Here is a 24,023-nt window from a genome sequence, read left to right as displayed (position 1 = left end):
CGACCAGCTTAGTCTATTAGCACAGAGCATAGAGTGTTCCAGAGCATTCCAGGCCACTCAGGGCTGCGCAGTGAAAGCCTGTCTCAAAATACAAGCAAACAAACATGAGCTGTTGTGCTTCCAAAAGACAACCAGGAGACGAAACTGATGCAAGAACAAGAGGATCTTTATTTGCAGCTCGAGCAGGGCTCCCAACCATCACCAACACAGTAGTTTCAGGAGGAAAACCCTGTGTTCTAGGTTGAGGGTAATTTATAGCTCCCTTTCCCTCCCAGTGTGCCTAAAGCAGAAGAGTTCCAGCCTGGCAAATGTCTATTGGTTAAGATACAAAAGGGGTTATTGTGTTTTAAAGAGATTGGTTATGAGAGGACGCAAAAATCACAAATGGTTCTGGTTTTCTTTGTTCTCCCTTGCTGGGGGAAGCATCTGGTCACTGGTTTTGGTTGGAAGGTTCTGTCCTGTACTAATAGGCTAGGTGTCCCATCCAGCAGGACCAGTAATTACGGGGTCGCGAGGGGAGCCATACCTGAAAAGATGGGACGAGAAGGAAGGAGACGAGACCAAGTAGAACTCCTATCAAGGTCTGTTTATTGAATCAAAAGCAAAAGCTTATATGGGGTGGAAGCAGGAGCCAAGCAGTAGGGGGTCTGAGAATGTCTCCAGGTGATCTCAGCAGGGGAACATCCTGTGATTCATCTTGAAACAATTCCTATCTTATTTTAGCTAACTATCTCTTGGATAGTCCCGAGCCAACCCCGCTAAACAACATCCGCAGAGGTCGAAAGGAGGAGGTTATGCAGAGGTCGAAAGGAGGAAGTTATGCAGAGGCTGAAATAAGGAAGTTATGCAGAGGCTGAAATGAGGAAGTTTAGCTTTGGAATGGGGCATCAGAATTTTGCCTCAGCCAGTAGATTCTTTTAGCCTTGAATGACCCTGGGCTGGCTCCGGACATCTGCCCCTTCTTTATTAAATAGAAGCAGAGAGAGAGAGAGAGAGGGGGGAGTAGAGGCCTGACCCTCCTGAAGATGGGCGTTGCGTTAAGAGGTCACTGCATGGCCATTTTTTCAGTTCACACATGTCCCCAACCTCCCAGACGCGTTTGCGGAGGACAGGAAAAGGATAGTAACATCCTTTATGCGCGTCAGCCTATATGCAGTCAGGCGTGCTCCTCAGGAACCTACCGAGGTGTCTGGCATGGTTCCCTGCAGTGCTTAGCCTCGCACCCTCTCAAGCGAACAATCGACTCAAGCCCTTAGGTTTCAGCTTGTTGAAGTCGAGGCCACTTTTAGCCGCATTATCAAGGACGGCACAGTCTTCTGCCTCGGGGTCAGGTGGTTCGAGCCTGTGGTAATGAACTTCCACATGGGTGGGTCCCTGTATGGCAGAGTCTATTTGGCGTTTGACAAAGTCAGTAATCTTTCTGAAAGCCCACGGTCCAAAAGATATTAGTAACAAGAACCCTATAAGAGGTCCCAGCAACGAAGGGAGGAGGGTAGTCAGAAGAGGGGAAGCAGAAAACCAGTTTTTATACCAGGATTCAGCTCTATCTCGCTCCCGCTTGCGATTTTCTAGACTTTCTCTGACCTTCCTCATGCTATCTTCTACGATCCCAGTTTTATCGGTATAGAAACAGCATTCTTCTTTGAGTGCTGCGCATAATCCCCCTTGTTGTAAAAACAGCAAATCTAACCCTCTCCTATTTTGCAGTACCACTTCTGCAAGGGAGGAAAGCGAATCCTTTAAAGCTGCCATAGCAACCTGTATTTCAGCAATATCCTTATCTATGGCTGCACTAAGCTGGTGATAGTTTTGATTGGAGATCACTAAAGATGAAATGCCCGTCCCGGCCCCGACAGCCCCGAGCCCCAGTAGAACCGCGATGGTTGCGGCTGTAATGGGCTCGCGTTTGACTCTGGATGGTGTACCCGGAGGAGTCCAGAAGTTGAGAAATTCATCTGAAAGACCCTCCTCACGGAGTGTCCTTCATCAGGGAGACCCTCCCCAAGAACCAGCGAAACCAAAAGTCCGGTTGCAAAAGCAAGAGGCTTTATTGATTACACGGGTACCCGGGCGACACAGTCTATCGGATGACTGGCGCGCCGAGTGAAGGGGAGGAGACCCTTTTATAGGGTGGGAAGCAGGAAGCGGGGGTTACAGAAGCGAGAAGCATAGTTACAGGGTCTTGATTGGCTAACTTAATGCGGCTAGATTTAGCTCTGGTTAGGGCTTTGGAATCAGGAAATGGTTAGGCTAGCCTATTCACTGACCATACATCTTGTTTTTCCAATAACTTGACCCCAGGGCAGTTTTCCAGACCTTGTGAAATGGTGGGTGACCACGAACCTTGTGACATCTGCGAGCCTTGTGACATGGTGGTATTTTTCCAGTCTGACTGAGCCTTTCAGGTGACCTCCCTTAACCATTGTACAAGCCTTACAAAATAGAATCATTTACAAAATAGCAAGCCTTGACTAAACAACATTTAGAAATGAGGTCTTTCATTCCCCTCTTTTTCTATGAACTAGAATGGAATCTTTCATTCTATTTCAGTTTTCATTTCCTGCTTCAGGCGATGGTATTGTTGGGTGAGGACCATCGCCTGGATTATGGATAACCTATCTTTCATGAATTAGACTAATCTGTTGAGGATGCAGGGTCCAAATAGGAGAATCAAGAGTATAATAATGATTGGTCCCAGCAGGGAGGAGATTAGGGTGGTAAACCAGGGGGACCCATTAAACCATCTCTCGTACCATGACTGGCCTGACTCAAAGAGACGCTGTCTCTGCTTTAGTCTCTCTCTTAATTTGCTCATACTATCTCTGACTAGCCCAGTATGATCCGCATAGAAACAACATTTCTCTTTCAGAGCTGCACAGAGTCCACCTTCTTGAAGGAACAGAATGTCCAGTCCTCTCCTGTTCTGGAGGACCACCTCAGAGAGTGAGGTTAATGATTTTTCTAGGGCCGATATAGATTCTTTTAATGTCACAAGATCGGTGTGCATGGCCTGCTGGAGCTGTCTGAACTGGTATGTTTCAGCTAGGGCGGTGGCTCCTGTTCCTATTTCTGCAGCTATTCCTCCCACGGTGAGACTGCCTAACAACAAGGCTAGGGTGAGGGAGACAGGTTCTCTGGGATGTCTGGTCATTCTTTCATAATGAGAGTATATATAACTAGGGTGATGGTAGGTAACCCTGGGCCAGACTTCGACCAGAACACAGAAGTCACTGGTTTGGGTAAGCACTGTGGCTGACACACAGGGGGTTAGTCCCGAGTTGCAGGCCCATTGAGTCCCAGTAGGCCCGGTGAGCCAATATTTGCCGGGATAGATCGTGAGGGTTTTGTTGCATAGGGCCTGATGGGAGTGGGGCACTTTTTCTAAGCAGAGCCCTTTTCCCGGAGAGTGCTGCCAAGCGAGCGGCTTTATCGGCCATCCTGTTTTTCTCTGCCTCCAGGGAAGTTCCTTTCTGGTGCCCGGGGCAGTGTATGATGCTGAGTTCACGGGGCAAGTGTAGGGCTTTTAGCAGGGCCAGTATCTCAGTCTTATTTTTAATTTCTTTGCCCTCCGAGGTCAGTAGGCCCCTCCTCCGGTAAATTTTTTCATGGATATGGGCTGTGGCAAAGGCATACCTGCTGTCGGTGTATACGTTGAGGCGTTTACCGCTGGCCAGCTACAGTGCTTTGGTCAGAGCTATCAGCTCGGCACGCTGGGCTGATGTCCCCGGGGGGAGAGGGCTGGACCAAATTACATCCTTGGTGGTTGTTACGGTGGCTCCTGCTCGCCGTTCTCCATTTTCCAGGAAACTGCTGCCGTCCGTAAACCAGGTGCAGTCAGCATTCCGGAGGGGCTGGTCGGTTAGATCAGGGCGGGTCCCGTGAGTCTCAGCCAGTATTCTCCTGCGTATTGAAGTCTCATTTAGGGCGTTCTAAGGGAAAAGCGCTATTAATCTCGTTGAGCAGCTGGGTTGGCCGCCCGTTCTCTCCTGGGACATTTTTCTGTGCCTCTTGAATGACTCACTGGTATTTCTCGGTGGTCAGGAGCGTCTGCAGGAGTTGCTGGCAGTCGTCCCAGGTAGGCTGGTGAGTCACTAAAATAGACTCGATCAAGGAAGTAAGTCTAGTGGGATCCTTAGAAAAAGGAGGGTTATTATTTTTTCAGTTGTAGAGGTCTGAGGCAGAGAAAGGCCAATATTGAATTTGTCCTCCATTGCCTGCTCGCAAGGGAAAAGCCTGGGAGGTGGCGTCCGGGGTTTGTTCCCAGCGGTTCCCGCAAGCGGCCCGCCACAGGGGAGGAAGCTGCTGCTTGGGATTGGGGAGGTGCCTCCGGAGCGGCGGGAGGTGCAGCACCCGCCGGGGGCTGAGGGACCTGGTAAGGTGGAGGGAGTGGTTAGGTGGCGAGGAAAGGAAAGGCTTAACCCAAGGGGGTGGGTCGCGGACCAGAGTCTCCCAAGTAATGATGTATGGGACTTGGTCAGGGTGGCCATGAGGGCCTGGGTCCATCATCTTTGCCTTAACCTGTAAAATGAGAGTCAGGTTAAAAGAGCCCTCCGGTGGCCAGTTAACATTGAAGGTTGGCCATTCGGAGGCACAGAACGTTTGCCATCGGTCCTTACGGACCTCCACAGATTGGTTGTGTGCGATGGTCCGGACTTCCCTGAAATGTTTAAGGGTTAAGGTCAGCGGGGTGGTAACTGTCTGGCCCATGTCTGCAGAGAAAGGGAGTGTACACAGAGTGACAAGAAAGATTAACAACAAACCAAAAGAGATAGATCGCGCTGCGCGGTGCCGGCACCAAAATGAAAGTAAACCAATTGGAGACTGCGTTGGGGTTCCGGTTTCCCCGTCTCCCAGACGAGGAGCGTATCCGTTGACCAGGGGCGAAGCCCCAACCAAGCCGAGTCGGATCGTCCTCTCAGATGGGTCCTAAGGACCCCGGATACCCCCGTGGGACGTCTCCCAGGGGTGTGGAGGAGAAGTCCGAGTTCGTCAACTCCTTCTAGCCTCCACCAGATACTAATGACCCAATTGAGTCTCAGAGTAGCACAGAGATGGAGGACAACCAGGAGACAAACAAGACACACAATACCCACAATGCCAGCAGCAGAGAACTTACCTCCCGATTTTGGGTCGGTGGTCCCTGGGCGGGGGTCTCAATCCCGGACGAGCCCCCAAATGAAAGACCCTCCTCACGGAGTGTCCTTCGTCAGGGAGACCCTCCCCAAGAACCAGCGAAACCAAAAGTCCGGTTGCAAAAGCAAGAGGCTTTATTGATTACACGGGTACCCGGGCGACACAGTCTATCGGATGACTGGCACGCCGAGTGAAGGGGAGGAGACCCTTTTATAGGGTGGGAAGCAGGAAGCGGGGGTTACAGAAGCGAGAAGCATAGTTACAGGGTCTTGATTGGCTAACTTAATGCGGCTAGATTTAGCTCTGGTTAGGGCTTTGGAATCAGGAAATGGTTAGGCTAGCCTATTCACTGACCATACATCTTGTTTTTCCAATAACTTGACCCCAGGGCAGTTTTCCAGACCTTGTGAAATGGTGGGTGACCACGAACCTTGTGACATCTGCGAGCCTTGTGACATGGTGGTATTTTTCCAGTCTGACTGAGCCTTTCAGGTGACCTCCCTTAACCATTGTACAAGCCTTACAAAATAGAATCATTTACAAAATAGCAAGCCTTGACTAAACAACATTTAGAAATGAGGTCTTTCATTCCCCTCTTTTTCTATGAACTAGAATGGAATCTTTCATTCTATTTCAGTTTTCATTTCCTGCTTCAGGCGATGGTATTGTTGGGTGAGGACCATCGCCTGGATTATGGATAACCTATCTTTCATGAATTAGACTAATCTGTTGAGGATGCAGGGTCCAAATAGGAGAATCAAGAGTATAATAATGATTGGTCCCAGCAGGGAGGAGATTAGGGTGGTAAACCAGGGGGACCCATTAAACCATCTCTCGTACCATGACTGGCCTGACTCAAAGAGACGCTGTCTCTGCTTTAGTCTCTCTCTTAATTTGCTCATACTATCTCTGACTAGCCCAGTATGATCCGCATAGAAACAACATTTCTCTTTCAGAGCTGCACAGAGTCCACCTTCTTGAAGGAACAGAATGTCCAGTCCTCTCCTGTTCTGGAGGACCACCTCAGAGAGTGAGGTTAATGATTTTTCTAGGGCCGATATAGATTCTTTTAATGTCACAAGATCGGTGTGCATGGCCTGCTGGAGCTGTCTGAACTGGTATGTTTCAGCTAGGGCGGTGGCTCCTGTTCCTATTTCTGCAGCTATTCCTCCCACGGTGAGACCGCCTAACAACAAGGCTAGGGTGAGGGAGACAGGTTCTCTGGGATGTCTGGTCATTCTTTCATAATGAGAGTATATATAACTAGGGTGATGGTAGGTAACCCTGGGCCAGACTTCGACCAGAACACAGAAGTCACTGGTTTGGGTAAGCACTGTGGCTGACACACAGGGGGTTAGTCCCGAGTTGCAGGCCCATTGAGTCCCAGTAGGCCCGGTGAGCCAATATTTGCCGGGATAGATCGTGAGGGTTTTGTTGCATAGGGCCTGATGGGAGTGGGGCACTTTTTCTAAGCAGAGCCCTTTTCCCGGAGAGTGCTGCCAAGCGAGCGGCTTTATCGGCCATCCTGTTTTTCTCTGCCTCCAGGGAAGTTCCTTTCTGGTGCCCGGGGCAGTGTATGATGCTGAGTTCACGGGGCAAGTGTAGGGCTTTTAGCAGGGCCAGTATCTCAGTCTTATTTTTAATTTCTTTGCCCTCCGAGGTCAGTAGGCCCCTCCTCCGGTAAATTTTTTCATGGATATGGGCTGTGGCAAAGGCATACCTGCTGTCGGTGTATACGTTGAGGCGTTTACCGCTGGCCAGCTACAGTGCTTTGGTCAGAGCTATCAGCTCGGCACGCTGGGCTGATGTCCCCGGGGGGAGAGGGCTGGACCAAATTACATCCTTGGTGGTTGTTACGGCGGCTCCTGCTCGCCGTTCTCCATTTTCCAGGAAACTGCTGCCGTCCGTAAACCAGGTGCAGTCAGCATTCCGGAGGGGCTGGTCGGTTAGATCAGGGCGGGTCCCGTGAGTCTCAGCCAGTATTCTCCTGCGTATTGAAGTCTCATTTAGGGCGTTCTAAGGGAAAAGCGCTATTAATCTCGTTGAGCAGCTGGGTTGGCCGCCCGTTCTCTCCTGGGACATTTTTCTGTGCCTCTTGAATGACTCGCTGGTATTTCTCGGTGGTCAGGAGCGTCTGCAGGAGTTGCTGGCAGTCGTCCCAGGTAGGCTGGTGAGTCACTAAAATAGACTCGATCAAGGAAGTAAGTCTAGTGGGATCCTTAGAAAAAGGAGGGTTATTATTTTTTCAGTTGTAGAGGTCTGAGGCAGAGAAAGGCCAATATTGAATTTGTCCTCCATTGCCTGCTCGCAAGGGAAAAGCCTGGGAGGTGGCGTCCGGGGTTTGTTCCCAGCGGTTCCCGCAAGCGGCCCGCCACAGGGGAGGAAGCTGCTGCTTGGGATTGGGGAGGTGCCTCCGGAGCGGCGGGAGGTGCAGCACCCGCCGGGGGCTGAGGGACCTGGTAAGGTGGAGGGAGTGGTTAGGTGGCGAGGAAAGGAAAGGCTTAACCCAAGGGGGTGGGTCGCGGACCAGAGTCTCCCAAGTAATGATGTATGGGACTTGGTCAGGGTGGCCATGAGGGCCTGGGTCCATCATCTTTGCCTTAACCTGTAAAATGAGAGTCAGGTTAAAAGAGCCCTCCGGTGGCCAGTTAACATTGAAGGTTGGCCATTCGGAGGCACAGAACGTTTGCCATCGGTCCTTACGGACCTCCACAGATTGGTTGTGTGCGATGGTCCGGACTTCCCTGAAATGTTTAAGGGTTAAGGTCAGCGGGGTGGTAACTGTCTGGCCCATGTCTGCAGAGAAAGGGAGTGTACACAGAGTGACAAGAAAGATTAACAACAAACCAAAAGAGATAGATCGCGCTGCGCGGTGCCGGCACCAAAATGAAAGTAAACCAATTGGAGACTGCGTTGGGGTTCCGGTTTCCCCGTCTCCCAGACGAGGAGCGTATCCGTTGACCAGGGGCGAAGCCCCAACCAAGCCGAGTCGGATCGTCCTCTCAGATGGGTCCTAAGGACCCCGGATACCCCCGTGGGACGTCTCCCAGGGGTGTGGAGGAGAAGTCCGAGTTCGTCAACTCCTTCTAGCCTCCACCAGATACTAATGACCCAATTGAGTCTCAGAGTAGCACAGAGATGGAGGACAACCAGGAGACAAACAAGACACACAATACCCACAATGCCAGCAGCAGAGAACTTACCTCCCGATTTTGGGTCGGTGGTCCCTGGGCGGGGGTCTCAATCCCGGACGAGCCCCCAAATGAAAGACCCTCCTCACGGAGTGTCCTTCGTCAGGGAGACCCTCCCCAAGAACCAGCGAAACCAAAAGTCCGGTTGCAAAAGCAAGAGGCTTTATTGATTACACGGGTACCCGGGCGACACAGTCTATCGGATGACTGGCACGCCGAGTGAAGGGGAGGAGACCCTTTTATAGGGTGGGAAGCAGGAAGCGGGGGTTACAGAAGCGAGAAGCATAGTTACAGGGTCTTGATTGGCTAACTTAATGCGGCTAGATTTAGCTCTGGTTAGGGCTTTGGAATCAGGAAATGGTTAGGCTAGCCTATTCACTGACCATACATCTTGTTTTTCCAATAACTTGACCCCAGGGCAGTTTTCCAGACCTTGTGAAATGGTGGGTGACCACGAACCTTGTGACATCTGCGAGCCTTGTGACATGGTGGTATTTTTCCAGTCTGACTGAGCCTTTCAGGTGACCTCCCTTAACCATTGTACAAGCCTTACAAAATAGAATCATTTACAAAATAGCAAGCCTTGACTAAACAACATTTAGAAATGAGGTCTTTCATTCCCCTCTTTTTCTATGAACTAGAATGGAATCTTTCATTCTATTTCAGTTTTCATTTCCTGCTTCAGGCGATGGTATTGTTGGTTGAGGACCATCGCCTGGATTATGGATAACCTATCTTTCATGAATTAGACTAATCTGTTGAGGATGCAGGGTCCAAATAGGAGAATCAAGAGTATAATAATGATTGGTCCCAGCAGGGAGGAGATTAGGGTGGTAAACCAGGGGGACCCATTAAACCATCTCTCGTACCATGACTGGCCTGACTCAAAGAGACGCTGTCTCTGCTTTAGTCTCTCTCTTAATTTGCTCATACTATCTCTGACTAGCCCAGTATGATCCGCATAGAAACAACATTTCTCTTTCAGAGCTGCACAGAGTCCACCTTCTTGAAGGAACAGAATGTCCAGTCCTCTCCTGTTCTGGAGGACCACCTCAGAGAGTGAGGTTAATGATTTTTCTAGGGCCGATATAGATTCTTTTAATGTCACAAGATCGGTGTGCATGGCCTGCTGGAGCTGTCTGAACTGGTATGTTTCAGCTAGGGCGGTGGCTCCTGTTCCTATTTCTGCAGCTATTCCTCCCACGGTGAGACTGCCTAACAACAAGGCTAGGGTGAGGGAGACAGGTTCTCTGGGATGTCTGGTCATTCTTTCATAATGAGAGTATATATAACTAGGGTGATGGTAGGTAACCCTGGGCCAGACTTCGACCAGAACACAGAAGTCACTGGTTTGGGTAAGCACTGTGGCTGACACACAGGGGGTTAGTCCCGAGTTGCAGGCCCATTGAGTCCCAGTAGGCCCGGTGAGCCAATATTTGCCGGGATAGATCGTGAGGGTTTTGTTGCATAGGGCCTGATGGGAGTGGGGCACTTTTTCTAAGCAGAGCCCTTTTCCCGGAGAGTGCTGCCAAGCGAGCGGCTTTATCGGCCATCCTGTTTTTCTCTGCCTCCAGGGAAGTTCCTTTCTGGTGCCCGGGGCAGTGTATGATGCTGAGTTCACGGGGCAAGTGTAGGGCTTTTAGCAGGGCCAGTATCTCAGTCTTATTTTTAATTTCTTTGCCCTCCGAGGTCAGTAGGCCCCTCCTCCGGTAAATTTTTTCATGGATATGGGCTGTGGCAAAGGCATACCTGCTGTCGGTGTATACGTTGAGGCGTTTACCGCTGGCCAGCTACAGTGCTTTGGTCAGAGCTATCAGCTCGGCACGCTGGGCTGATGTCCCCGGGGGGAGAGGGCTGGACCAAATTACATCCTTGGTGGTTGTTACGGCGGCTCCTGCTCGCCGTTCTCCATTTTCCAGGAAACTGCTGCCGTCCGTAAACCAGGTGCAGTCAGCATTCCGGAGGGGCTGGTCGGTTAGATCAGGGCGGGTCCCGTGAGTCTCAGCCAGTATTCTCCTGCGTATTGAAGTCTCATTTAGGGCGTTCTAAGGGAAAAGCGCTATTAATCTCGTTGAGCAGCTGGGTTGGCCGCCCGTTCTCTCCTGGGACATTTTTCTGTGCCTCTTGAATGACTCGCTGGTATTTCTCGGTGGTCAGGAGCGTCTGCAGGAGTTGCTGGCAGTCGTCCCAGGTAGGCTGGTGAGTCACTAAAATAGACTCGATCAAGGAAGTAAGTCTAGTGGGATCCTTAGAAAAAGGAGGGTTATTATTTTTTCAGTTGTAGAGGTCTGAGGCAGAGAAAGGCCAATATTGAATTTGTCCTCCATTGCCTGCTCGCAAGGGAAAAGCCTGGGAGGTGGCGTCCGGGGTTTGTTCCCAGCGGTTCCCGCAAGCGGCCCGCCACAGGGGAGGAAGCTGCTGCTTGGGATTGGGGAGGTGCCTCCGGAGCGGCGGGAGGTGCAGCACCCGCCGGGGGCTGAGGGACCTGGTAAGGTGGAGGGAGTGGTTAGGTGGCGAGGAAAGGAAAGGCTTAACCCAAGGGGGTGGGTCGCGGACCAGAGTCTCCCAAGTAATGATGTATGGGACTTGGTCAGGGTGGCCATGAGGGCCTGGGTCCATCATCTTTGCCTTAACCTGTAAAATGAGAGTCAGGTTAAAAGAGCCCTCCGGTGGCCAGTTAACATTGAAGGTTGGCCATTCGGAGGCACAGAACGTTTGCCATCGGTCCTTACGGACCTCCACAGATTGGTTGTGTGCGATGGTCCGGACTTCCCTGAAATGTTTAAGGGTTAAGGTCAGCGGGGTGGTAACTGTCTGGCCCATGTCTGCAGAGAAAGGGAGTGTACACAGAGTGACAAGAAAGATTAACAACAAACCAAAAGAGATAGATCGCGCTGCGCGGTGCCGGCACCAAAATGAAAGTAAACCAATTGGAGACTGCGTTGGGGTTCCGGTTTCCCCGTCTCCCAGACGAGGAGCGTATCCGTTGACCAGGGGCGAAGCCCCAACCAAGCCGAGTCGGATCGTCCTCTCAGATGGGTCCTAAGGACCCCGGATACCCCCGTGGGACGTCTCCCAGGGGTGTGGAGGAGAAGTCCGAGTTCGTCAACTCCTTCTAGCCTCCACCAGATACTAATGACCCAATTGAGTCTCAGAGTAGCACAGAGATGGAGGACAACCAGGAGACAAACAAGACACACAATACCCACAATGCCAGCAGCAGAGAACTTACCTCCCGATTTTGGGTCGGTGGTCCCTGGGCGGGGGTCTCAATCCCGGACGAGCCCCCAAATGAAAGACCCTCCTCACGGAGTGTCCTTCGTCAGGGAGACCCTCCCCAAGAACCAGCGAAACCAAAAGTCCGGTTGCAAAAGCAAGAGGCTTTATTGATTACACGGGTACCCGGGCGACACAGTCTATCGGATGACTGGCGCGCCGAGTGAAGGGGAGGAGACCCTTTTATAGGGTGGGAAGCAGGAAGCGGGGGTTACAGAAGCGAGAAGCATAGTTACAGGGTCTTGATTGGCTAACTTAATGCGGCTAGATTTAGCTCTGGTTAGGGCTTTGGAATCAGGAAATGGTTAGGCTAGCCTATTCACTGACCATACATCTTGTTTTTCCAATAACTTGACCCCAGGGCAGTTTTCCAGACCTTGTGAAATGGTGGGTGACCACGAACCTTGTGACATCTGCGAGCCTTGTGACATGGTGGTATTTTTCCAGTCTGACTGAGCCTTTCAGGTGACCTCCCTTAACCATTGTACAAGCCTTACAAAATAGAATCATTTACAAAATAGCAAGCCTTGACTAAACAACATTTAGAAATGAGGTCTTTCATTCCCCTCTTTTTCTATGAACTAGAATGGAATCTTTCATTCTATTTCAGTTTTCATTTCCTGCTTCAGGCGATGGTATTGTTGGTTGAGGACCATCGCCTGGATTATGGATAACCTATCTTTCATGAATTAGACTAATCTGTTGAGGATGCAGGGTCCAAATAGGAGAATCAAGAGTATAATAATGATTGGTCCCAGCAGGGAGGAGATTAGGGTGGTAAACCAGGGGGACCCATTAAACCATCTCTCGTACCATGACTGGCCTGACTCAAAGAGACGCTGTCTCTGCTTTAGTCTCTCTCTTAATTTGCTCATACTATCTCTGACTAGCCCAGTATGATCCGCATAGAAACAACATTTCTCTTTCAGAGCTGCACAGAGTCCACCTTCTTGAAGGAACAGAATGTCCAGTCCTCTCCTGTTCTGGAGGACCACCTCAGAGAGTGAGGTTAATGATTTTTCTAGGGCCGATATAGATTCTTTTAATGTCACAAGATCGGTGTGCATGGCCTGCTGGAGCTGTCTGAACTGGTATGTTTCAGCTAGGGCGGTGGCTCCTGTTCCTATTTCTGCAGCTATTCCTCCCACGGTGAGACTGCCTAACAACAAGGCTAGGGTGAGGGAGACAGGTTCTCTGGGATGTCTGGTCATTCTTTCATAATGAGAGTATATATAACTAGGGTGATGGTAGGTAACCCTGGGCCAGACTTCGACCAGAACACAGAAGTCACTGGTTTGGGTAAGCACTGTGGCTGACACACAGGGGGTTAGTCCCGAGTTGCAGGCCCATTGAGTCCCAGTAGGCCCGGTGAGCCAATATTTGCCGGGATAGATCGTGAGGGTTTTGTTGCATAGGGCCTGATGGGAGTGGGGCACTTTTTCTAAGCAGAGCCCTTTTCCCGGAGAGTGCTGCCAAGCGAGCGGCTTTATCGGCCATCCTGTTTTTCTCTGCCTCCAGGGAAGTTCCTTTCTGGTGCCCGGGGCAGTGTATGATGCTGAGTTCACGGGGCAAGTGTAGGGCTTTTAGCAGGGCCAGTATCTCAGTCTTATTTTTAATTTCTTTGCCCTCCGAGGTCAGTAGGCCCCTCCTCCGGTAAATTTTTTCATGGATATGGGCTGTGGCAAAGGCATACCTGCTGTCGGTGTATACGTTGAGGCGTTTACCGCTGGCCAGCTACAGTGCTTTGGTCAGAGCTATCAGCTCGGCACGCTGGGCTGATGTCCCCGGGGGGAGAGGGCTGGACCAAATTACATCCTTGGTGGTTGTTACGGCGGCTCCTGCTCGCCGTTCTCCATTTTCCAGGAAACTGCTGCCGTCCGTAAACCAGGTGCAGTCAGCATTCCGGAGGGGCTGGTCGGTTAGATCAGGGCGGGTCCCGTGAGTCTCAGCCAGTATTCTCCTGCGTATTGAAGTCTCATTTAGGGCGTTCTAAGGGAAAAGCGCTATTAATCTCGTTGAGCAGCTGGGTTGGCCGCCCGTTCTCTCCTGGGACATTTTTCTGTGCCTCTTGAATGACTCGCTGGTATTTCTCGGTGGTCAGGAGCGTCTGCAGGAGTTGCTGGCAGTCGTCCCAGGTAGGCTGGTGAGTCACTAAAATAGACTCGATCAAGGAAGTAAGTCTAGTGGGATCCTTAGAAAAAGGAGGGTTATTATTTTTTCAGTTGTAGAGGTCTGAGGCAGAGAAAGGCCAATATTGAATTTGTCCTCCATTGCCTGCTCGCAAGGGAAAAGCCTGGGAGGTGGCGTCCGGGGTTTGTTCCCAGCGGTTCCCGCAAGCGGCCCGCCACAGGGGAGGAAGCTGCTGCTTGGGATTGGGGAGGTGCCTCCGGAGCGGCGGGAGGTGCAGCACCCGCCGGGGGCTGAGGGACCTGGTAAGGTGGAGGGAGTGGTTAGGTGGCGAGGAAAGGAAAGGCTTAACCCAAGGGGGTGGGTCGCGGACCAGAGTCTCCCAAGTAATGATGTATGGGACTTGGTCAGGGTGGCCATGAGGGCCTGGGTCCATCATCTTTGCCTTAACCTGTAAAATGAGAGTCAGGTTAAAAGAGCCCTCCGGTGGCCAGTTAACATTGAAGGTTGGCCATTCGGAGGCACAGAACGTTTGCCATCGGTCCTTACGGACCTCCACAGATTGGTTGTGTGCGATGGTCCGGACTTCCCTGAAATGTTTAAGGGTTAAGGTCAGCGGGGTGGTAACTGTCTGGCCCATGTCTGCAGAGAAAGGGAGTGTACACAGAGTGACAAGAAAGATTAACAACAAACCAAAAGAGATAGATCGCGCTGCGCGGTGCCGGCACCAAAATGAAAGTAAACCAATTGGAGACTGCGTTGGGGTTCCGGTTTCCCCGTCTCCCAGACGAGGAGCGTATCCGTTGACCAGGGGCGAAGCCCCAACCAAGCCGAGTCGGATCGTCCTCTCAGATGGGTCCTAAGGACCCCGGATACCCCCGTGGGACGTCTCCCAGGGGTGTGGAGGAGAAGTCCGAGTTCGTCAACTCCTTCTAGCCTCCACCAGATACTAATGACCCAATTGAGTCTCAGAGTAGCACAGAGATGGAGGACAACCAGGAGACAAACAAGACACACAATACCCACAATGCCAGCAGCAGAGAACTTACCTCCCGATTTTGGGTCGGTGGTCCCTGGGCGGGGGTCTCAATCCCGGACGAGCCCCCAAATGAAAGACCCTCCTCACGGAGTGTCCTTCGTCAGGGAGACCCTCCCCAAGAACCAGCGAAACCAAAAGTCCGGTTGCAAAAGCAAGAGGCTTTATTGATTACACGGGTACCCGGGCGACACAGTCTATCGGATGACTGGCGCGCCGAGTGAAGGGGAGGAGACCCTTTTATAGGGTGGGAAGCAGGAAGCGGGGGTTACAGAAGCGAGAAGCATAGTTACAGGGTCTTGATTGGCTAACTTAATGCGGCTAGATTTAGCTCTGGTTAGGGCTTTGGAATCAGGAAATGGTTAGGCTAGCCTATTCACTGACCATACATCTTGTTTTTCCAATAACTTGACCCCAGGGCAGTTTTCCAGACCTTGTGAAATGGTGGGTGACCACGAACCTTGTGACATCTGCGAGCCTTGTGACATGGTGGTATTTTTCCAGTCTGACTGAGCCTTTCAGGTGACCTCCCTTAACCATTGTACAAGCCTTACAAAATAGAATCATTTACAAAATAGCAAGCCTTGACTAAACAACATTTAGAAATGAGGTCTTTCATTCCCCTCTTTTTCTATGAACTAGAATGGAATCTTTCATTCTATTTCAGTTTTCATTTCCTGCTTCAGGCGATGGTATTGTTGGGTGAGGACCATCGCCTGGATTATGGATAACCTATCTTTCATGAATTAGACTAATCTGTTGAGGATGCAGGGTCCAAATAGGAGAATCAAGAGTATAATAATGATTGGTCCCAGCAGGGAGGAGATTAGGGTGGTAAACCAGGGGGACCCATTAAACCATCTCTCGTACCATGACTGGCCTGACTCAAAGAGACGCTGTCTCTGCTTTAGTCTCTCTCTTAATTTGCTCATACTATCTCTGACTAGCCCAGTATGATCCGCATAGAAACAACATTTCTCTTTCAGAGCTGCACAGAGTCCACCTTCTTGAAGGAACAGAATGTCCAGTCCTCTCCTGTTCTGGAGGACCACCTCAGAGAGTGAGGTTAATGATTTTTCTAGGGCCGATATAGATTCTTTTAATGTCACAAGATCGGTGTGCATGGCCTGCTGGAGCTGTCTGAACTGGTATGTTTCAGCTAGGGCGGTGGCTCCTGTTCCTATTTCTGCAGCTATTCCTCCCACGGTGAGACCGCCTAACAACAAGGCTAGGGTGAGGGAGACAGGTTCTCTGGGATGTCTGGTCATTCTTTCATAATGAGAGTATATATAACTAGGGTGATGGTAGGTAACCCTGGGCCAGACTTCGACCAGAACACAGAAGTCACTGGTTTGGGTAAGCACTGTGGCTGACACACAGGGGGTTAGTCCCGAGTTGCAGGCCCATTGAGTCCCAGTAGGCCCGGTGAGCCAATATTTGCCGGGATAGATCGTGAGGGTTTTGTTGCATAGGGCCTGATGGGAGTGGGGCACTTTTTCTAAGCAGAGCCCTTTTCCCGGAGAGTGCTGCCAAGCGAGCGGCTTTATCGGCCATCCTGTTTTTCTCTGCCTCCAGGGAAGTTCCTTTCTGGTGCCCGGGGCAGTGTATGATGCTGAGTTCACGGGGCAAGTGTAGGGCTTTTAGCAGGGCCAGTATCTCAGTCTTATTTTTAATTTCTTTGCCCTCCGAGGTCAGTAGGCCCCTCCTCCGGTAAATTTTTTCATGGATATGGGCTGTGGCAAAGGCATACCTGCTGTCGGTGTATACGTTGAGGCGTTTACCGCTGGTAAACGCATCATGGGCCCCCTGATGCAGAGCCCCAGGCCTGAGACTTGGGCCAGGGTCATGCCTTCCCTGGCCTCTGGGTTCCAGCGAACCAGGGAGGAGTCGTTAGTAGCAGTAAGATTGTTAAGGATAGCAACACCCTCATAAAAGGGTGGGGAAGCATGATAACATAACCAACAATCATCTGCAAGGTTGGGACGAACAGCGTGCAGGGCAGACCAGGATTCATTAACCATGGTCAGGATAATATTAACAGAAGGTGAGGGGCCGGGAGGTACGGTGGGTTGAAACAGGGTGGTATGGGGTGTACCAGTGGCTGTTGGGTGGCGTGGATCAGACCGCAGGTTCTGTAGGACCTGATTTGGGCCAATGGCCACCGGTTTTGAATTGGGAATGGTCTTGAGTAGTTTAATTTTAAAAGTAAGGCCAGGATCATATCCAACTGTATATAACCTAAGTCCCCACTCTAGGCCTCGATTCTCCCATGTGGCTTTCTTTCCTTTGTCAGTGAAGGTAATCACAAGGGGGTTGCACCAATTACTACAGTCACGTGTGCCAGAGGGGTCAACTGTCTCTGGGAGATCCTTTCTTTTAACAGTTATATAATCCCAAGAAGATGAAGGTTTCCAATAGGTATCTCCCGTAGTCTCACATCCCCAAGCGGCACAGTAAAAGTCACTAGAGAAGCCGCATTTGTGACCAAGGGAGCGATCTCTGTGTCCCCCGGGACACACATAAATGGGTTTTTCTCCCAAAAAGTACCTGGGCACTTGTCCATCACATCCTGCTTGGACACCCTCAGGCCGAAGATCCAGTGGCTTATCTTGGGGCATATAATAGGAGGGTGTTCCCCAGGCCTCGCTGGCTCCCAAGGCCAGCATACATAAGTCCACTTCCAAAGTAGGCCACGGTGTTTGATGAGTGATAGAGGAAGAGGAGTTAACAATGTCCCCTGCCCCATTCATAATTACCCAGGTATAGTTGTACATCTGATATGAGGCAGCCGAGGCTGTGCGTCCGAGGCAGACCAGGAGCAGGAAGAGACTAAGTGAAGTCATATTTCTGTAACAAGGCACAATTAAAGCATTTCCTCAGGGCGTTCTTCCCTGGGTGAATCGATCTGTTTAATTAGGCGCTCAGGCAGCCAACGGGCGTTCCCTTCCTTTGAGTCATAGACACAGGCATGTCCCTTTCCCCAAATAAGGATAGGGTCAGGACCTTGCCACTGGGAGGTAAATGGATCTTTCCATAAGGCTTGAGCATAAGTCTGAGAAGTTGTAGCGTGCCATAAGCGATCCGCTGCTGATCTGTGATTTTTGTCTAGGGTAAGGAAATTTAAGACAAAAAGTGCATGGCACAGAAGGGTTTTGTTATTGCCCAATGTGGGGAAGAGTGTTCCCCCTGTACCTTGTAATTTCAGCAGCATATTTTTAAGCGTTTGGTGAGCTCGCTCGACAATTCCCTGTCCCTGTGGGTTGTAGGGAATGCCAGTAATATGTTTGATGTTTAATTGGGCACAAAATTGTTTAAAACTGGCGCTGGTATATCCAGGTCCATTGTCTGTTTTGATAGTTCTAGGCTGTCCCATGACAGAGAGGCAGGTCAGTACATGGTTGATGACATTTTTAGTGGCCTCTCCTGTTTGAAGGGAGGCGTAAAGAAAGCCACTATACGTATCAATGGTAACATGGACATATTTTTGTTTTCCAAAAGAGGCAACATGGGTAACGTCCATCTGCCACAATTCGCCTGGGACCAGTCCTCGAGGGTTGACCCCGAAGTGGGCTTCGGGGAGAAAGGTCAAACAACTCTTACAATTACGAACTATCTGTCTAGCCTGTTCTCTGGTAATTTTGAACCGCAACCTAAGGGTGTGGGCATTAAGATGGTGGAGCTCGTGGGCCTGTTGGGCTTGGGAAATTAGATCAGAGGGATAATCTTGAACCTGAATAGACCCGACCATCTGGGTGGCGGCATCGACTAACCGGTTTCCCTCGGCAAGAGGTCCAGGGAGTCCAGAATGAGCCCTAATATGTCCAACAAAAAAGGGTTTGGTGCGCCGATGGATAAGGCTTTGTAATGCCGCAAATAATGGGGCAGCATTAGTGGTAGGTTTTATGTGAGGCACTGTTTCTAGCAAGGGGACCGAACAGGCAATGTAGGCGCTGTCGGTATATAGGTTAAAGGAATGGTCTGGGAGGGCTGTAAATACCTGTATTATAGCATATAACTCAACTAGCTGTGCCGAAAGAAAAGGGGAAGACACACGAGTGGTTACTCCATCAATGGAATAAGCTGCTATACCATTAGAAGATCCATCCGTAAAAACTAAACTAGCCTGGGAGATAGGGGACAATTTCGTCCTTTTAGGGAAAATAATAGGCGTTTTGTAAAGGAATTGAAGCAACCTATCGGGGGGATAATGGTTATCGATTTTGCCTTGAAAATCTATGCAATTAATGGCCCAGATATCAGAATTGATAAATAGCCAATTAATCTGAGCTGGGGTATAGGGGAGGATCAAAATGTCAGGGTCTTTTCCAAAGGTTTTTCTCGATTGTAAGCGGCCATCCTTTATGAGCTGGGCCACCAGAGATGGGTAGGTGGCAAGAACCTTAGACGATTCCGAAGGGAGGTGTACCCAGTAAAGGGGGGCGCCCTGCCAAAACACCCCCGTGGGCGTAAAAGGGGTGGGAAGGACAATGAATTGTAAGGGTTTAGTAAGGTCAAAAAAGGAGATATTTTGGTTGTTAATGGCAGATTCAACACGAGCTAGGGCAGCCTCAGCCTCTGGGGTAAGAGCTCGTTGAGAGGTGGGGTTAGAGTCTCCACGTAAAATGTCAAAAAGCGGTTTTAAATCCCCTGTAGTAAGTTTTAGATAGGGTCGTAGCCAATTAATACCACCTAAAAGGCGTTGGAAATCATTTAAGGTATGAAGGGAGTCTCTTCTAAGTTGCATTTTTTGGGATAGGACTTTATGAGGGAAGAGTTCAAATCCTAAAAATAAATGAGGAGGTTTTAATTGAATTTTTTCAGGCGATATTTGAAGGCCTAGTGCCTGAAGGCAACAGGTTAGCTGTTGTAAGGCATTATATAGGGAGCGAATATCAGGGCCAGCTAGTAGTATGTCGTCCATATAATGTATAAAACAAATGGAAGGCCAAAAGCCTCGAAGAGGATCAACAGCCTGTGCAACGAACTTTTGGCAAAGAGTAGGGCTATTTGCCATGCCTTGAGGGAGAACTCTCCATTGGTATCGTTGCATGGGGCCGGCAAAATTAGGAACTGGGAGGCTGAACGCAAAACGTTTACAGTCATCTGGATGGAGAGGTATAGAGAAAAAACAGTCTTTGAGATCGATAACAATTTTATGATATCCTTTAGGAATTGCTACAGGTGATGGAAGGCCGGGTTGGAGGGCTCCCATGGGCACCATAGTTTTATTTATTTTTCTTAAATCTTGCAGGAGCCTCCATTTACCTGTTCTTTTTTGGATAACAAAAATAGGTGTATTCCAAGGGGAAGTGGAGGGTTCAATGTGGCCGGCAGACAACTGCTCCTGCACAAGCGTTGTGGCAGCCTGTAATTTAGGGGGTGTCAGGGGCCACTGGTCTACCCAGACAGGGGCATCACTTCTCCAAGAGATTTTATCTGCCTGGGGTGCAGGGGATGCAGTGACCCCTAGGAAAAACCCTCATATCCCAACCCTTTTCTATCGGGATTTGATGACATGGGGAGGGGTTGAACAATGCCTTGATTATTTTTTCCCAGGCCTTGACCTGGCAGGAACCCACTGGCAAGCATCTGTTGGGCTATAACTTCATTAGGGCTACACATCAGAAGTTTCATTTGGGAGAGGATGTCTCTGCCCCAAAGATTAACGGGAAGGTGTTTGATAACATAAGGTTGCACCATTCCCGTGTTACCCTCTGAATCAGTCCAAGTTAAAATTTTGGAACTCTGGAGAGTATTGTTGGAGTGGCCTATCCCTTGTAGATGGGTAAGGGAGGGCTGAAGAGGCCATGTAGATGGCCAATGGGCCTCGGAGATTACCGAAGCATCAGCCCCAGTATCGACAATACCTTCAAAAGGTTTCCCATCTAGATGTAGCCGGAGGGTGGGGCGACTCTGGGAAATGGCCTGTACCCAATAGACATCTGAGGATCCAGGGGAGGATGCACCTCGAAGACATGACATATGAGGGAATTGGCGAGATATAGGCAATGGCAAGGCTTGGGCCAATCTCTGTCCCTTAGCAATGGTCACGGGGCCAGAGGGAGCACTGACCAATATATTTATTTCCCCAGTATAATCACTGTCCACGATGGAGGGGTGAACAGTCAAACCCTTGAACATGGTTGAGGTTCTGCCAAGAATAAGAAAGAACATATCTTGGGGCGGAGGTCCACATATCCCAGTAGGGAGGGCCTGGACACCATCTTCAGGGGTCAATATTGTGTCGGTGGAGGTACACAGGTCCAGTCCTGCGCTCCCTGCTGTGGCTCGGCAGAGCGAGGGGGTGGGGTCAATTGTAGGGGAACTGATTGCGTTGAGCCTGTCTGTGTCCCCGAGGCTGGGCAAAAAGGTATGGGTCTCGGGGCCCGGGGCTGGCCCCTCCATCCGTTTCCCTGCGGTAGAGGCAAGGGATTACCCTGAATATCAGTTTTGGAATGGCAAAGATTTGCCCAATGTTTTCCGCGTTTACAGCGCGGGCAAACAGTTGCTGGTGCAACGCTCGAGGTAGGTGAAGGCGCCTTGTCGGGGAGGCCAGTGGTGGCGGTCGAGACAGGGCATTGCCTAGCAAAATGACCTGGCTGTTTACAGCGAAAACAGGTCCGGGGGCCAGAATGGGCCGCTTGGAGGGCGGCTCCTATTGCCAGATGTACACTTTGGGATACCTTATGGGCAAAGGGGTCAACATCAGCACAGAGTCTGATATAATCATTAATATCCTTACCCCTTGTATGGCCACGCAAGGCAGTTTTACAGGCACCATTAGCATTTTCATAAGCAAGCTGTTTTAAAAGCTTATTTTCAGATTCGTCTGGCCCCAAGACCCTCTCCGCGGTCTCAAATAGACGTGCAATGAAATCACTGTAAGGTTCATGGGGGCCCTGGACTACCTTGGTTAACGGGGTGGTAAGAGAGCCCTTCCCTGGTAGAGCACGCCATGCCCCCAAGGCTGCCATTTTAACTTGGGCAAGAAGCCCGGGAGGCAATGTTGCTTGCCTTGTTTCTGAAGAATAGCGGCCCTGCCCTGTTAATTTATCGAAAGTCCAGGAAGAAGAAGTGGACTTCCTTTGATTATTTTTTGCCGTTTCTTGACAGCGGTCCATGAAATCAGCTTTCCAGAGTAGATATTGTCCACGCTGGAGGACCGATTGGCCAAGTTTAAGCCACTCTCCTGGGACAAGGTAGCCCTCGGGGGCAAGAGAATCGAGCAGAGAAAGAGTAAAGGGAGCAGTGGGCCCATAGTTTTTAACTGCACTATGGAGTTCTTTTAGGATCTTGAATTTTAGGGGCTTAAAAATTGGATTGGTGCCTGAAGAGGAAGGGTCAGAGCCCCCCTGTTCCTCATCATCTGAGCCATTACCATCAGTATCATCTAAATCATCGGCCATTTCGTCACCTTGTGGGGGAGAAGCTTCAGTAGAGGCCTCGGCGCCAGAAGACTCTTTGGCTTGAAGCCGGGTCATCACAGGAAACGCTAGCACAGGGCGTTTTTTTAGAGGGGGCCTTGGGTCGCTGAATTGTGGCCCCTGTCATGGGCGGTAGAAGAGCTTGTCGGAGGGCATCTTGGAGGGATTGTACCTCCATAGAAAGTTCAGAGTATTCCTTTTGGAGAGTAAGAACCTCTTTAAGGTCTTGAATCTGTAGTTTTAAGTTGCGTTTAGCCAAATGTAAGGAGGATTTACCGAGAAGGTGAGGCTGAAGTGCGGGGGCAATAAAAGGAGGGGGCCGATAAGGGGGCGGGCATGGAAGGGGCAGCCAATCTGGGTTATGGTACTTAGAGGCCTCTTCTTCTAAGGTAGCTGTCTTAACAACAGGATAAGCCTGGGTTGCAGGGCCCTGGTCTGTGGGGGCATCATCCACTAGAGAGAGCTTGGACAGAGAAGGATATAAAGGCTTATTGGAGGTGGGACGGTCATCCCCCATGTCTACGACAACAGAAGGGCAGGGGGATCTTGGGGGCTGTAACGACTTAGAGCCCTGTGACTCTAGGGAAGCCAGGGAGGCGGAACGAGATAAGGGCTGAATGAAGGCCTCAGCTGAAGCAACCGCGGAAGAAATGTCAGGGGCATCAGAAGAGATAAGATCTTTGATTAAAGTCCAGTAGTTAAAAGTTTGAAGAGGAATGGTCTCAGGACCATGTTGGGAAGAATAGGAGTCTAATTCTCGACGAACACGGTCCCAACGATCAGGATTAATATTAGGACCATCAATGACAAACCAAGGACAGGCTTGGGAAACAAACAAGAAAAAACTTACAAGGTCTTTTTTCTTAACTCTAACTCCTCTTTCCCTGAAACAATTTTTAAGGTGGCGAATAAATTGCGCCTCCTTTGAGAGACTTTTACCCATCTTATTGACAGAGATGAACACCTACCTAAGTGCGGAGAGGTCCTGTGAGTGGCAGGCCCGCACCCGAGACGATCGGAGGTACTTTTGACCTCGGCGAGATACTTGACCGCGGCGTTTCTGAATTATTTCCCACGAAGGGTCTCTGTCGTGGTAGAGGGCTCGTACCTCGTGGCCACGTTGGGCGCCACGTGTCCCGTCCAGCAGGACCAGTAATTACGGGGTCGCGAGGGGAGCCATACCTGAAAAGATGGGACGAGAAGGAAGGAGACGAGACCAAGTAGAACTCCTATCAAGGTCTGTTTATTGAATCAAAAGCAAAAGCTTATATGGGGTGGAAGCAGGAGCCAAGCAGTAGGGGGTCTGAGAACGTCTCCAGGTGATCTCAGCAGGGGAACATCCTGTGATTCATCTTGAAACAATTCCTATCTTATTTTAGCTAACTATCTCTTGGAAAGTCCCGAGCCAACCCCGCTAAACAACATCCGCAGAGGTCGAAAGGAGGAGGTTATGCAGAGGCTGAAATAAGGAAGTTATGCAGAGGCTGAAATGAGGAAGTTTAGCTTTGGAATGGGGCATCAGAATTTTGCCTCAGCCAGTAGATTCTTTTAGCCTTGAATGACCCTGGGCTGGCTCCGGACAGCTAGGGGAGAGGGCAATTAGCACATTCTGTGGCATTTCTAGGAACAAGGTAACCTCTGAGCAGGTGACCCAGTAACTAATATCTCTGATGGGCAGGCAGGAATGCAATAAGGCCAGTTCCTCCCTGCAACTGAATAATATCTCTGATGGCCAGACAGGTGTAAAGTAAGGCCAGCCATTTAAAATTTGCTCCAGTGACCCTGAAATCCAATTTTAATTCTTCTAGTCTCTCAGAACAATAAAATCCAAGCATA

The 24,023-nt window shown here is 50.2% G+C and overlaps 2 long non-coding RNA genes across 2 annotated transcripts; both read right to left on the bottom strand.

Annotated features, from left to right (window-relative positions):
- Positions 1-571: 571 nt before the first annotated feature.
- LOC311581901 lies at positions 572-23,606 on the bottom strand. The gene is made up of 2 exons (XR_014773923.1): positions 23,156-23,606; positions 572-1,955 (listed from the first exon to the last, which is right to left on the bottom strand). It is a non-coding gene; the product is annotated as an uncharacterized lncRNA (long non-coding RNA).
- LOC311581900 lies at positions 16,943-20,194 on the bottom strand. Its single transcript, XR_014773922.1, has 2 exons — positions 20,129-20,194; positions 16,943-19,330 (listed from the first exon to the last, which is right to left on the bottom strand). It is a non-coding gene; the product is annotated as an uncharacterized lncRNA (long non-coding RNA).
- Positions 23,607-24,023: the final 417 nt, after the last annotated feature.

This window comes from Acomys minous (assembly GCF_964271855.1).
Source record: "Acomys minous genome assembly, chromosome: 13".
In the NCBI taxonomy this organism is placed as follows: Eukaryota; Metazoa; Chordata; class Mammalia; order Rodentia; family Muridae; genus Acomys; species Acomys minous.
The sequence above is the reverse complement of the archived record's forward strand: the minus strand, read 5'-3'. Positions and strand labels throughout refer to the sequence as shown.